Source organism: Rhinopithecus roxellana, chromosome 19 (assembly GCF_007565055.1).
Source record: "Rhinopithecus roxellana isolate Shanxi Qingling chromosome 19, ASM756505v1, whole genome shotgun sequence".
In the NCBI taxonomy this organism is placed as follows: Eukaryota; Metazoa; Chordata; class Mammalia; order Primates; family Cercopithecidae; genus Rhinopithecus; species Rhinopithecus roxellana.
In genome coordinates this window covers 59345240-59357354 of record NC_044567.1, presented here as the reverse complement: position 1 = coordinate 59357354, position 12115 = coordinate 59345240, and the positions used below count along the sequence as shown (strand labels likewise).

The following is a 12115-nucleotide window of genomic DNA, read 5'->3' as shown; positions in this document are numbered from 1 at the left end:
TCCCCTTTGCCTTCTGCCATGATCATAAGTTTCCTGAGGCCTCTCCAGAAGCTGAACAGATGCTAGCACCATGCTTCCTGTACAGCCTGTGAAACTTTGAGCCAGTTAAACCTCTCTTCTTCTCCTCCTCCTCCTCCTCCTCCTTCCTCTTCTTCCTCTTCTTCCTCTTCCTCCTCCTCTTCCTCCTCTTCCTCTTCTTCCTCTTCTTCTTCTTCTTCTTTTTTTTTCGGATAGAGTCTTGCTCTGTTGCCCAGGCTGGAGGGCAGTGATGCCATCTCAGCTCACTGCAATCTCTGCCTCCCAGGTTCAAGCGGTTCTCCTGCCCCAGCCTCCTGAGTAGCTGGGCTACAGGTGTGTGCTGCCATGCCCAGTTAATTTTTGTATTTTTAATAGAGATGGGGTTTCACCATCTTGGCCAGACTGGTCTCAAACTCCTGACCTCAAGTGGACCACCCATCTCCACTTCCCAAAGTGTTAAGATTACAGGCGTAAACTACTGCATCCGGCCTAAACCCCTTTTCTTTATAAATTACCTAGTCTCAGATATTTCTTTGTAGCAATGTGAGAACAAATGAATACAGCACCCAACAGTACCAAACAATAATTTCATTGCAAATGGCTGTTCCATTCATCTGAGCCTCAAAGTCCTCATCTCTAGAACCAAGACCATGATGCCACCTCCTGAGGCTGGCACTGGTGAGTGGGGAGATAAAAGGATGCCTGTGGAGTGTCCAGGGTAGGTGCCCCTCTCGTGGAAGCCTTTTATGACTGTTGTTACTGCTCTTCCTCTTGTTATTAGCAAGGGAGGCACACTAGCTTTTTTTGGAACGGGTAAAGAGTTAAGAAACACATGATCCAACTTTTGTTTTTACTGAGTTTTTTCTTTTTCATCTGCCTGCCCAGGGAGGAATGCTAGTTGGTCATCTTAACCTTTTCTGACTGTCACGGCAACATTCTGGCTGTCACTACTCCTGCATCATCATTTTATGCCATTACTGCCCTTTGTGTACAGCTGGGGCAAAACGCACCTCTTAGAACAAAAACAGGTATTTTATAATGGAGATGGCTTTTATAATTGGGATGGCTGTCGGACCAACACCTGAGATGTCACTTCCTTTATTGGCCGAGTTCTCCATGGGTAATGTGATGAGAGATGGTGGATTTCAGTGTGTGCGGAACCATTTCAGCCTAAAGCAGAAGATGTTAAAATGTGCTCCGTTTAGGAGATATCCCTTCGCTAGGAGAGAGGGGCTCATTTTGTTCTTTTCTCTATCTCTGGAGGGAAGAGCTTTTTTTCAGACATTTTCCCCAGGCCAGGAAAACAAAATGGTGAGTCTGCAATTTTTAACTGGAAGCTCAAAAAAAAAGAAGCCACCACATTAATTAGTTTTGTAAGCATTCCAGACAAATGCAGACTGTAGTACAAATAATATTTTTGGCTTTCTTTGGAAGGACAAAGTTTCTTTAACATTTTCAAATTCTCTTGCTACTCCGAATTCTGTCTCCTGTTAATGTCCCCTGCATCAAAATCTTAAAAGACTTCTGTTTACTTATTATCCCAACTTCCAAAAGTTCCATGATGTTCCTAGCAGATCTAAATCTTAGGAAAGAGTGAAGACGGAGGGCCCCATTTGTACCTTCTGGAAAGACCAGAGCATGCTCTATGGCCAGTTATTGGGGGTCCTGTTGAGCTTATCTGGGCTGAGCTACCCCTCGACCAAGGAATGTCATTCCTTCACACGGAAGTTTCTTTGATCTGGAGTCCCTAAAGAAGAGGTCTTGCTTGTGACGTCAACATTATAAATATCCCCAGGTGGAGGGATGTTGCAAATCTCTGTTGACCATCCACTTGGCCAACACTGGGGAGCATGTTTGCTCCTCAATATGACCTTCTCCAGATGATCACCTACTGTGCCTCTTAATTTGTGTTTCTTTAAGAAAGTGCTAGCAATGGGAGATGCAATAAATGATGTTAAAATACTTATTAAAAATTTAGGGGCATTTCAGGCAATGTGCTTTATTTATCCACCAGAAACACAGGAATTTCCCTTCAGAGAAAAATCCCATTTTTTTTCCCCAAAAGACAAATCATGGTAGATTTCTTAGGGGGTCAGTGTGATATGTGTCAAAATCCTTGGTAACCTAAAGGGAAGATGCAGGGAGTTTTTTTTATTTGCAGAAATGCTCCAGAATTAGGATATAGTAGCATGTTCTAGACTATCTCTGCTTTTGAAAATATAGACTATGACTTTATCCAACCAGATATTTATGTATTTATTTTTCGAGACTGAGTCTCACTCTGTTGCCCAGGCTGGAGTGCAGTGGCGCGATACCAGCTCCCTGCATCATCTGCCTCCCGGGTTCAAGTGATTCTCCTGCCTCAACCTCCCAAGTTGCTGGGATTACAGGTACCTGCCACAACGCCTGGGTAATTTTTGTATTTTTAGTAGAGACACAGTTTCACCATGTTGGCTAGGCTGGTCTCGAATTCCAGACCTCAAGTGATCTGCCCACCTCGGCCTCCCAAAGTGCTGGGATTACAGGCGTAAGCCACCGTGCCTGGCCCCAACCAGATATTTTTAATAGCTTACTATGTGCTAGGCATTCTCCTTGCTGGAGTTTTAGCAGTAAATAAGCAAACACACCCCTGCCCTTAAAGAGCATATATTCAAATGGGAGAGATAGATAATATCCAAGTATACAAATATAGAATTTGAGGAACAATAAAGAAGGAAGAAGTCAAGATAAAGAGGCTGCAGAGGGACACGTGGGAGGTTGAGTAAGGTCAGTTACCAGGTAAAATATGGAACCTGGGAGAATAACTTCAACAGCAGGTATTAAATCAAAATTAAATGTGGTCCCTGAGCGAAGTCCTGGAGGACCTTACCTGCAGCCACGTGGTTGTGGAAAGCTACATTTCAGTGGTGACAAGGAGGAAGCAGCTGTGAGATGCATGGTGCAACAGGGTCTGGTTACTGCACTGTGGTGGTGTGGAGCCACTGAGTGGCTGGGTGAGGCTACCAGCTCAGCAGGCTTCTGGTTAGACTTTGCAGCGGCAGCCTTAGTGCCACTTCCAAGGATGGAAATCGTAGCATCATGATGCAGGGCTGTGGGTCTTTGTGGGAGCACCTCATAGAACAAATAACAGGTCTTTTATAATAGAGAAACTGAGAAAACACAGACCCAGAGGAACAGAGTAGAGAAGGAGTTCAAGCAGAGTCTGGGGAGAAGAGGCAATCTCATTCTCTTTGCATATTTCATAAGCATAGGGTGAGCAATACTGATGGAGGTGGGAGATCTCCCTGGACTTTTTCATGGAGGTTGTTTGCAGATGTCAGCAGCTTGGGAAACCAGGACCTCAGCTCAAGAGGAGGTGTTACTGCCTTTTGCAATTGTCTCTTCCGGGAATGTCCTCGGTGGGGTGGGCACGGTGCGCCTGATGTGGCTGTGGCATTGAACCTGCCTCCAGAGGGCGGTCACTCTGCTCTAAGTCTTTATTGCTTAGTCTTTTCTCATCAAAGTCTTCTGCCAGAAGAAGGCAGGGAGGAGCAAGTCAGTATGCCCAGAGCCTGCCCAAGTTGGGGATGATGTTTGCTCAATTCTGTGCCACACCAGCTGTTGCTCCAGGTGCTAAGTTAGACACTTGGTAATTAGTGGGACTAATTGATTTAATCATGTTTGTGCTGTTTTTCTTCTCCCAGTTGTTCTTCTTGTCCTGATCCTTCAGGTTTTCCTGGATCCACTCCCAGGTGTGTTGGAAGGTAGTGTTGAAGGAGCATGGATACTCCTGATGCCAGAGATTAGAGCAAGCTCTGGCTTGGTGGTGGTGGGGGTTGTGAGAATACTGGTCTCCTTCATATTCTAAATCGGAGTTTCTCAGCCTCCGCACTATGGACATTTTGAGCTAGATAATTTTTTTTTGGTGGGGGGATGTATAGCAGCACCCCTGGTCTGTATGCAGTGGGATGCCAGTAGTGTACACCTCCCCCATTGTGACAACTAAAAATGTCTCCAGATGCTGCCAAATGCCCGTTGGAGAGGAGTCAAAATTGCTCCCTTGAGAACCCCTCTTCTAGATCCTACTGACCACTGATACATTTAACTGGACATTTTGGATGAAAAATACTCTTCAAAGTCCATACAGTGGGCTGGGATGATGAATGCCCTTCTTGCTTTCTTTTTTTTGAGACAGAGTGTCCTTCTGTCACCCAGGCTGGAGTGCAGTGACGCGATCTCACCTCACTGCAAACTCTGCCTCTCAGGCTCAAGCCATCCTCCCATCTCAGCCTCCCGAGTAGCTGGGACTATGGGGACATGCCACTACACCTGGTTAATTTTTGTATTTTTGGTTGCGGGGGGCGGGGGTTTCATTATGTGTCCCAGGCTGTTCTTGAACTCCTGAGCTCAAGTAATCTGCCTGCCTGGGCCTCCCAAAGTGTTGGGATTACAGGCGTGAGCCACTGTGCCTGCCCATGAATGCGCTGCTGCTGCTTCTTTTTTTCTTTTTTCTTTTTTTTTGACAGAGCCTTGCTCTGTCGCCCAGTCTGGAGTGCAGTGGCATGATCTTGGCTCACTGCAACCTCCACCTCCTGGGTTCAGGTGATTCTCCTGCCTCAGCCTCCCAAGTAGCTGGGATTACAGGCACCTACCACCACGCCCAGCTAATTTTGTATTCTTAGTAGAGACAGGGTTTCACTATGTTGGTCAGGCTGATCTCAAGCTACTGACCTCAAGTGATCCACCCGCCTCAGCCTCCCAAAGTGCTGGGAGGATGCCCTACTTAATCACTTCTCATTGCCTTCTTTTGCACCTGCCATAAACCAAAGCTGAAGGCCAGCGAAGGTGCTGGGTCGGGGGCCAGGACCTGACACCCCATCTCCTCAAACACAAGCTCTTCTCTCAAAACCGTACAATCCTTTTGTCAGAAGGAGGAAAAAAAAAAGGCTGTGATCTATAGAAGGACAACAGGTGGCAGGGTTAGCGTCACCCGGAAGATAAGCAGAACCAGAAAAGCCACTTCTGTGTGGAAGGTGAAATGAAAACTGACCTTCCCCTGGCTGCTCAGTTGGAACCAGTCCAATATGGCAGCTGAGGCCTGGAAGAAGGCTTCGCCTTTTCTCTGTCGGTGGGAGCCCTGGGGCTGGCTCTCTCAGCCTTGCTTCTTAAGGGGCCCTGTCGGGTTCTTCGGAGCCTTGGCCTCCTATCCAAAAGTCTGATTTTCATTTCGGCGTCACCTGCAGATGTCAACGTAGAGCTTTGTGTGCAGAAAAAATTCTGCACACAAATTGTCTTTGGCAAATGAATGAAGATTGATATGCTCATGGAAAGGATCCAGACAGTCTGAGGAGGGTCTGCAACCCAGGACAGGAGGGAGGGTGGGAGGGAGAGACCAGCTACCCATAATCATCCACCTACAGCAGTGCTGTCCCAGAGAAATAAAACACAAACCACGCAGGTGATTTCAGACTTTCTGGTAGCCACATTGAAAGGAGGATAAAGGAAACGGATGAAGTCAATGTCAGTCATATATTTGATCTCTACCCCAGTATATCCCCAATCCTATTCCAACATGCAGTCGATATAAAAAAAAAATTATTAGGAAGATCATATGCATTATCGAGAAAATATATGTTATCTAGAAAATCAGGCGTGTATTTCACACTTCACAGCTCATCTCAGTTTTAGACTTGCCACCTTTCTAAGGCTCATTGCCCAGAGGCCTCTGTCCTGGACCGTGCTGGTCTAGAGAGGAAGTTTAAGTGATTACATTTTGGAGATGAACTCCTCATGGTAGAATAGGAATGCAAAATGAAGTTAAGGACTTGTGTGGAAAAGATTTCATCCGCAAATGCCCGTGACTGCCCTGACAAGTGCCTGCCAAGGTAGCGCCTCCGTCCCCCCACACAGGGTCTGTTCGCAGGAATCCATTGGCTGCCGCTCTCCCCTCCCCCTGACCCCTTTGTAGTTCCCTCTATTCGCTTTTGTTTCAAACGAATGAGCACACAAAAAAAAGGGCTCTGCATTCCACCGGGCAATCTTATTCAAACACAGCATGGTTGCGTTTTTCTCAATTAATCAGCCCGCCCCCGCCCCCGCCCCCCACCTCACTCCTCTCCTCTCCGATTTTCTCTGCATCTTAATCAGAGTCCCAGCTGGACTCCAACTTCAGGATAGTTTCAGAGGCTGCACAGACACCTGCCCAGGTAAATTCAAAGCAGCCCAGGCCTTTCCAGGTTTCTCTTTCCTCTTAGACTGACAAACAGTAGGAAGCTTTTCCTTAGGAAGGACAAACGGACACCTTGGGAGAGGAGGAGTTAACCACGGCGAATAAAGAAGGACTAGAAAATAAAACAGCAGTGGCCGGGCGCGGTGGCTCAAGCCTGTAATCCCAGCACTTTGGGAGGCCGAGACGGCCGGATCACGAGGTCAGGAGATCGAGACCATCCTGGCTAACATGGTGAAACCCCGTCTCTACAAAAAAAAAAAAAAAAAAAAAAAAAAAAAAAAAGCTAGCTGGGCGAGGTGGCGGGCGCCTGTAGTCCCAGCTACTTGGGAGGCTGAGGCAGGAGAATGGCGTGAACCCGGGAGGCGGAGCTTGCAGTTAGCCCAGATCTGGCCACTGCACTCCAGCATGGGTGGCAGAGCGAGACTCCGTCTCAAAAAAAAAAAGAAAAAGAAAAAAAAAAGAAAAGAAAACAGCAGTGAGACAAGCCATCTCCTTTCAAAAGGAAGGACTTTGGAAGTGGCTCTTGGTTTCTCTGAGACGTTTGAGTCCGACTTTCCCTTTGACGTCTCCTTCCCGTGCCCCTGCCAAGGATTGAGAGCTCTGGAACCTGACGTTGCCTTTGCTTCTGAGGTAGAAGGGCCATTTTGTTCCCTCTGCTGCATCACCTTGAGGTCTCCAAAATGCTCTGTGATCAGAGTCTTGTGGGCAAAGCTGGCCGGGCAGCTGCCCGGGTGGTTATCTGATGGGGCTTCAGAAATGGGTCCTCCTGCTCTCAGCTCTGTACCGACTTCTGCCATTAGATCAGTGGTCTCGATCAGGGGCGATTTTGCCCTGCAGAGGACGTTTGGCAATGTCGGGAAACATTTTTGGTAGTGACAGCTTTGCGGGGAGAGGGGTGGCCTGGGCATCTAGTGGGTAGAGGCCAGGGATGCTGCCAACCGTCCTACAGTGCACAGGGCTGGTCCCCTCAACAAAGAACAGTCCACCCTAAAGTAGAGCCTTCTCTTAACCTGCAGAGGTCCCTGGGAGGAGTTGGATACACTTAGGCAGATAGACGGTTAAATGACTGCCTTGATCATCAGCTAACACCTTCCGGGGCCTTGTGGGCAGACCTGGATCCAGGCTGGGTACCTGAGGGAGGGTTGAGCAACCCAGGAGGGAGAGAACGGGAGCTGAGAGCCCCCAAACTAAATGTCTCTACTTGAATCTTTGAAGGGAGAGGATGTGCTTCCCCCATAAGGGTCTCATTTCATTCTCTCCAAAGCCTTCCTCACTGTGTGAGCAAAGCTTGGGTTAGGGTCTAGTGTAGGACCTAGTACTCGTGTCTCTAAGGCTAGTATAATGAACCAGCCTTTCCTGATGTTGCAAGGTAGTTGCCTTGCAGCTTCAAGAGGCAAACGTGAAAACTTGGAATTTCCCATTGCTCTTACTGGGGTCAGAGCCAGTCAGCACATCTGCATGGAAGTTCCCGTGGAGAAATAGTAAGAAAAAAAACAACACACAAAAAAAGACCAGCCTACTGATCTACCAGGTCTGAGGTGTGGGTTGACCTTGAAGTTTATTCAGAGTGGGTGGAGCCCTTTTGCTAGGCCACCTGGTCTCAATTCTATCTGCATACAGGCTCTTGCGGATACTGTGAGATTCTCACAGCTCACACCAGTCTATACTCTTCAGAAATCCTCATTTCACTTCCAGCAGATTCCGTCAAATGGCCCCAGGTGTCTGTCTGGCAGTGGGGGTGTGTGTCCTGGGTTCACATGAGGCGACACACAGATTCAGTCCACAGAAACCCTTCTTTCTGAGCACCTGGGGGTCTGGAGCCTGAAGACCACAGCACAATCTTGACTTTGCCTTGTCTCACTCAGAGAAAAGTCCCAGAGGAGCCATCTGGGTTACTTGGCCACTGGGGAGTTTGTGCAGAGGGCCTCTGATGAAGTTATGGGCGATCTGGAGTCCATCACGCCTGACAGTCTTCCGCCTCAACCCTCTCCTCCGTGTAGAGTTGTTGCAAACATTAAAAGGCATTTGGGGCCTGAAGGGAAGAGAAACAACATAATTTTGGGATGCAGAGGGGGAAAAATCTCTCTTGTTGTTGAAAAGAAAAATGTGACTTAGCAAGATACATGCGTGGCTGTTTCTCAGTGTTGTCTGAGAAGGACTTGCAAAAATTCCATTTGACCTTTGCATCTTTTATTTTAACCATGGATAGGGCACTTTTCTCTTTTATATATTTTTTTCCTCCTTTCCTTTCCTGTTCTCCTGACCCCAAGCAACCTGGGTAGGTATTGTTAAGTAGGAATAATTCTAGACTTAGAGTAAGAAGATCTGTCACCAGCGAGCTGTGTGACCTGGCCCAAGTCATTGAACCTCTCTGGGTCCTACTCCTTTATTCATAAGTTGAAGTCATACTGACCTAGGAGAAGTTGTTAAAAGGACCAAATGGGCTCATGGCAATGAAGGAACTTTGTGAAGTATGACAAAGAAGTGTTTTATTTTTGTAATTTTTATTTCCATAGGTTATTGGGGAATAAGTGGTGTTTGATTGTATGAGTGAGTTCTTCAGTGGTGATTTGTGAGATTTTATTGCACCATCACCTAAGCAGTATACACTGCACCCGATTTGTAGTCTTTTATCCCTCGCTCCCTTCCTACCCTTTTCCCCTGAGTCCCCAAAGTCCATTGTGTTGTTCTTATGCTTTTGTATCCTCATAGCTTAGCTCCCACTTATGAGCAAGAACATACGATGTTTGGTTTTTCCATTCCTGAGTTACTTTACTTTGAATAATGGTCTTCAGTCTCATCCAGGTTGCTGTGAATGTCATTAATTCATCCCTTTTTATGGCTGAGTAGTATTCCATCATATATATATATGTGTGTGTGTATATATATGTGTGTATATATATGTGTATATGTATATATGTGTGTATATATGTATATATTTATATGTGTGTGTGTGTATATATATATAGTTTCTTCATCCACTCATTGATTGATGGACATTTGAGTTGTTTCCACGTTTTTGCAATTGTGAATTGTGCTGCTATAAACATGCATGTGCAAGTATCTTTTTGGATAATGACTTCTTTTACTCTGGGTAGATACCCAGAAGTGGGATTGCTGGACCAAATGGTAGATCTACTTTTAGTTCTTTAAGGAATCTCACACTGTTTTCCATCGTGGTTGTACCAGTTTACATTCCCACCAGCAGTGTAGAAGTGTTCCCTGTTCACTGCATCCACACTAGGATCTATTATGTTTTGATTTTTTTATTATTACCATTCTTGCAGGAGTAAGGTGGTATCACATTGTGGTTTTGATTTGTATTTCCCTGATCCTTAATGATGTTGAGCATTTTTTCATATGTCAAACAAGTGTTTTTATTATTCGCGTTGAGGGATTTTTTACTCTCTTCCAGAGGAGACCTTCTCATAGTCCAAGGCAGGAATCTTTATCAACAGGCGTGTAACTTTCAAGCGCTTCTCTCACTTGCTAACCTCTTGCCTCCAGGGCTGAGGGTGATCACTTATTGGAGAAGACAAGGATGATGTGGGAGCAAGAAAGAGTAAGCATGTGGGGTTATTGCAGCGGCGTCTGATTATAGATCCTGGTCCGCATTAGTCCCAAAGCCGTGTGCAAGGAGCAGAAATCATTCGTGTCTCCCTTATGGGAATCCATTCTCCCATCCCCCATTGGCCACTGTGCACTACATTCTGATTCTTCACCAGAGGTGGGATAATTCACTTTAATAAGTTTCTTTCCCCAATAAAAGCCAGGTGGGGCCTAGGAAATCCCACATCTGCCAGTCCAACCTCTTCAGTCTGAAGGTAGCCTCCCTTCCTTCTGCCAACTTCACTTGTTTCTTTTGTTCTTAAACCATTTTATTCTACCAGTAGCATCCTGCCACCTGGACATGCTGACTTTCCCTTGGAGGAGGAGAAAGCAGAGGCAGGAGAGGGTGAGCAAACAAGGGGAGGAAGAGATTAGAAGGAAGGGAGAGGCATGGCAGCTCATTAAAGAGGAATAAATTTTGCAGAGGGGAAACGAGAGGTCCCTCCCTCTGTATCTGTAAATCATCTTGTTTTATGGACGGGATGCAAAGTGATGTGGAGATGGGCTGGCCCTGATAACTAGGGTCATTTCTCCTACTTATGTCTGTCTGAATTTTAGGATGTTCCATCAGAGAACAACTTCGGGCTGGAAACCGCTAGGACTCCTCTCTTTAATTTATTGTCGTCATTATTGCTCTAAAATCAGAACCGGAGTTACTTAAGGAGGGCACTTTAAGAGTTTTATTAGAAAAACATGACTGGTGTGTTTCTGCTGCCTGTTTTCCCCAGAACACTCTATATCCCAAGCTGCTGTGTGGGCACCATGGATACAAGAACTGGATTTATGTAGGTTGTTTGAAATCACCTCAGTTTTAGAAAAGTTACATTGGCCAGGCGCAGTGGCTCATGCCTGTAATCCCAGCACTTTGGGAGGCCGAGGCAGGAGGATCATGAGGTCAGGAAATTGAGACCATCCTGGCTAAAACAGTGAAACCCTGTCTCTACTAAAATTAGCCAGGCATAGTGGCACGTGCCTGTAATCCCAGCTACTCGCGAGGCTGAGGCAGGAGAATCGCTTGAACCTGGGAGGCGGAGGTTGCAGTAAGCCAAGATCATGCCACTGCACTCCAGCTTGGTTGACAGAGACACTCTGTCTCAAAAAAAAAAAGAGGAAAGTTACATCTTGTGCTAGAAAGCTTCTTGCAGACCCAAGGGTCATCATAACTTCAGGATCTCAGACCTTGCATCTCTGTCTTGTTAACTGATCTCTCAACCAGAAAGACATTCCTTAGGGGCAGAGTTCATAAACCAACAGCCTAGAGGCCTGGGTATGGGTGTGTTTATTTTTTACTGATACCTGGCGTTAAAATTGTTTGAGTTAGCTGCCAATTTTGAAATGGTGGATATTTCCTATGAAGTTTTGGATCTCTGGCTTTGATTGAAAAAGTGGGCCTGTTGAGGACACTGAGTCAGGGTTCTCCCTTGGCAATGGACTTTGTGGGTTGCAAAGTGCCTCGGGTTCATCATGGTTTCTCTTACCTTCTAGTTAATTCTTATGCCCAGCCAGCTTCATTTATTTCTGTTTGCTACCTGGTTACTGAAGCTACCTGAAGCTACATTCCTCTTTGCTACCTGGTCCTGAAGACCACTGAGTTTGAGACCCCTCTACCTTTGAGGAGGTCTTGAATGTTCCCCTGAGGGACATAAGGCAGGTGGTGGAACCTGTGATTGGAACTGGGGGGAACCCCTGGTTTGTGCAGCTGCTTCTCTTCTCTGTGCTGCAGGGCCCCTCCCTGGGATGTGGCCTTATGTGGCAGGTGTAAGCGCATTGGCCAGTTTGGAGGGAGATCTGCCCCCTATTAGCTGTGTGACCTTGGGCAAGTTGCCTTCCCTCTCTGGTCCTCTCTCACCTCTTGTATAAGGTAAACTGATTGGAGTACATTGATAGTTTAGTTAAAAAAAAAATTGTAGCCACCTATTTGTGTAACCATTTTCACATAAGATTTTGTTTACGTGAAGGGATGGCAAATTGTAGCCATCCCTTCGTATAAACAAAATCTTAGGTAAAAGTGGAATCTGTGGGACGTCTGAATGGGGCAGCTGAAGGGGACTGGAGGGTCCTGAGAGGCATGCCCCGGTTTGCTATCCTTCCCGAAAGCCCCCAAGGGGAAGCCTCCAGACGACACACTGTAAGCCACCAAACTAGATGCTTCCTAAGATAGTATGAGTCTTACCTGATGTGAGCGAAATGGGAGCCCTGTGGTTTGCCAGGTGGTCGCTGGTAAATTGCATAGGGCTTACTCCAGTGGTGACTGGGTGAGGAGAAGGAAAGGTACTTGTA

At 46.5% G+C, this 12115-nt stretch overlaps 1 long non-coding RNA gene across 1 annotated transcript in view; it reads left to right on the top strand.

Moving 5' to 3' along the window:
• LOC115894962 overlaps window positions 1–12115 on the top strand; it is a 186971-nt gene that overhangs the window by 106522 nt on the left and 68334 nt on the right. The window lies entirely within an intron of this gene.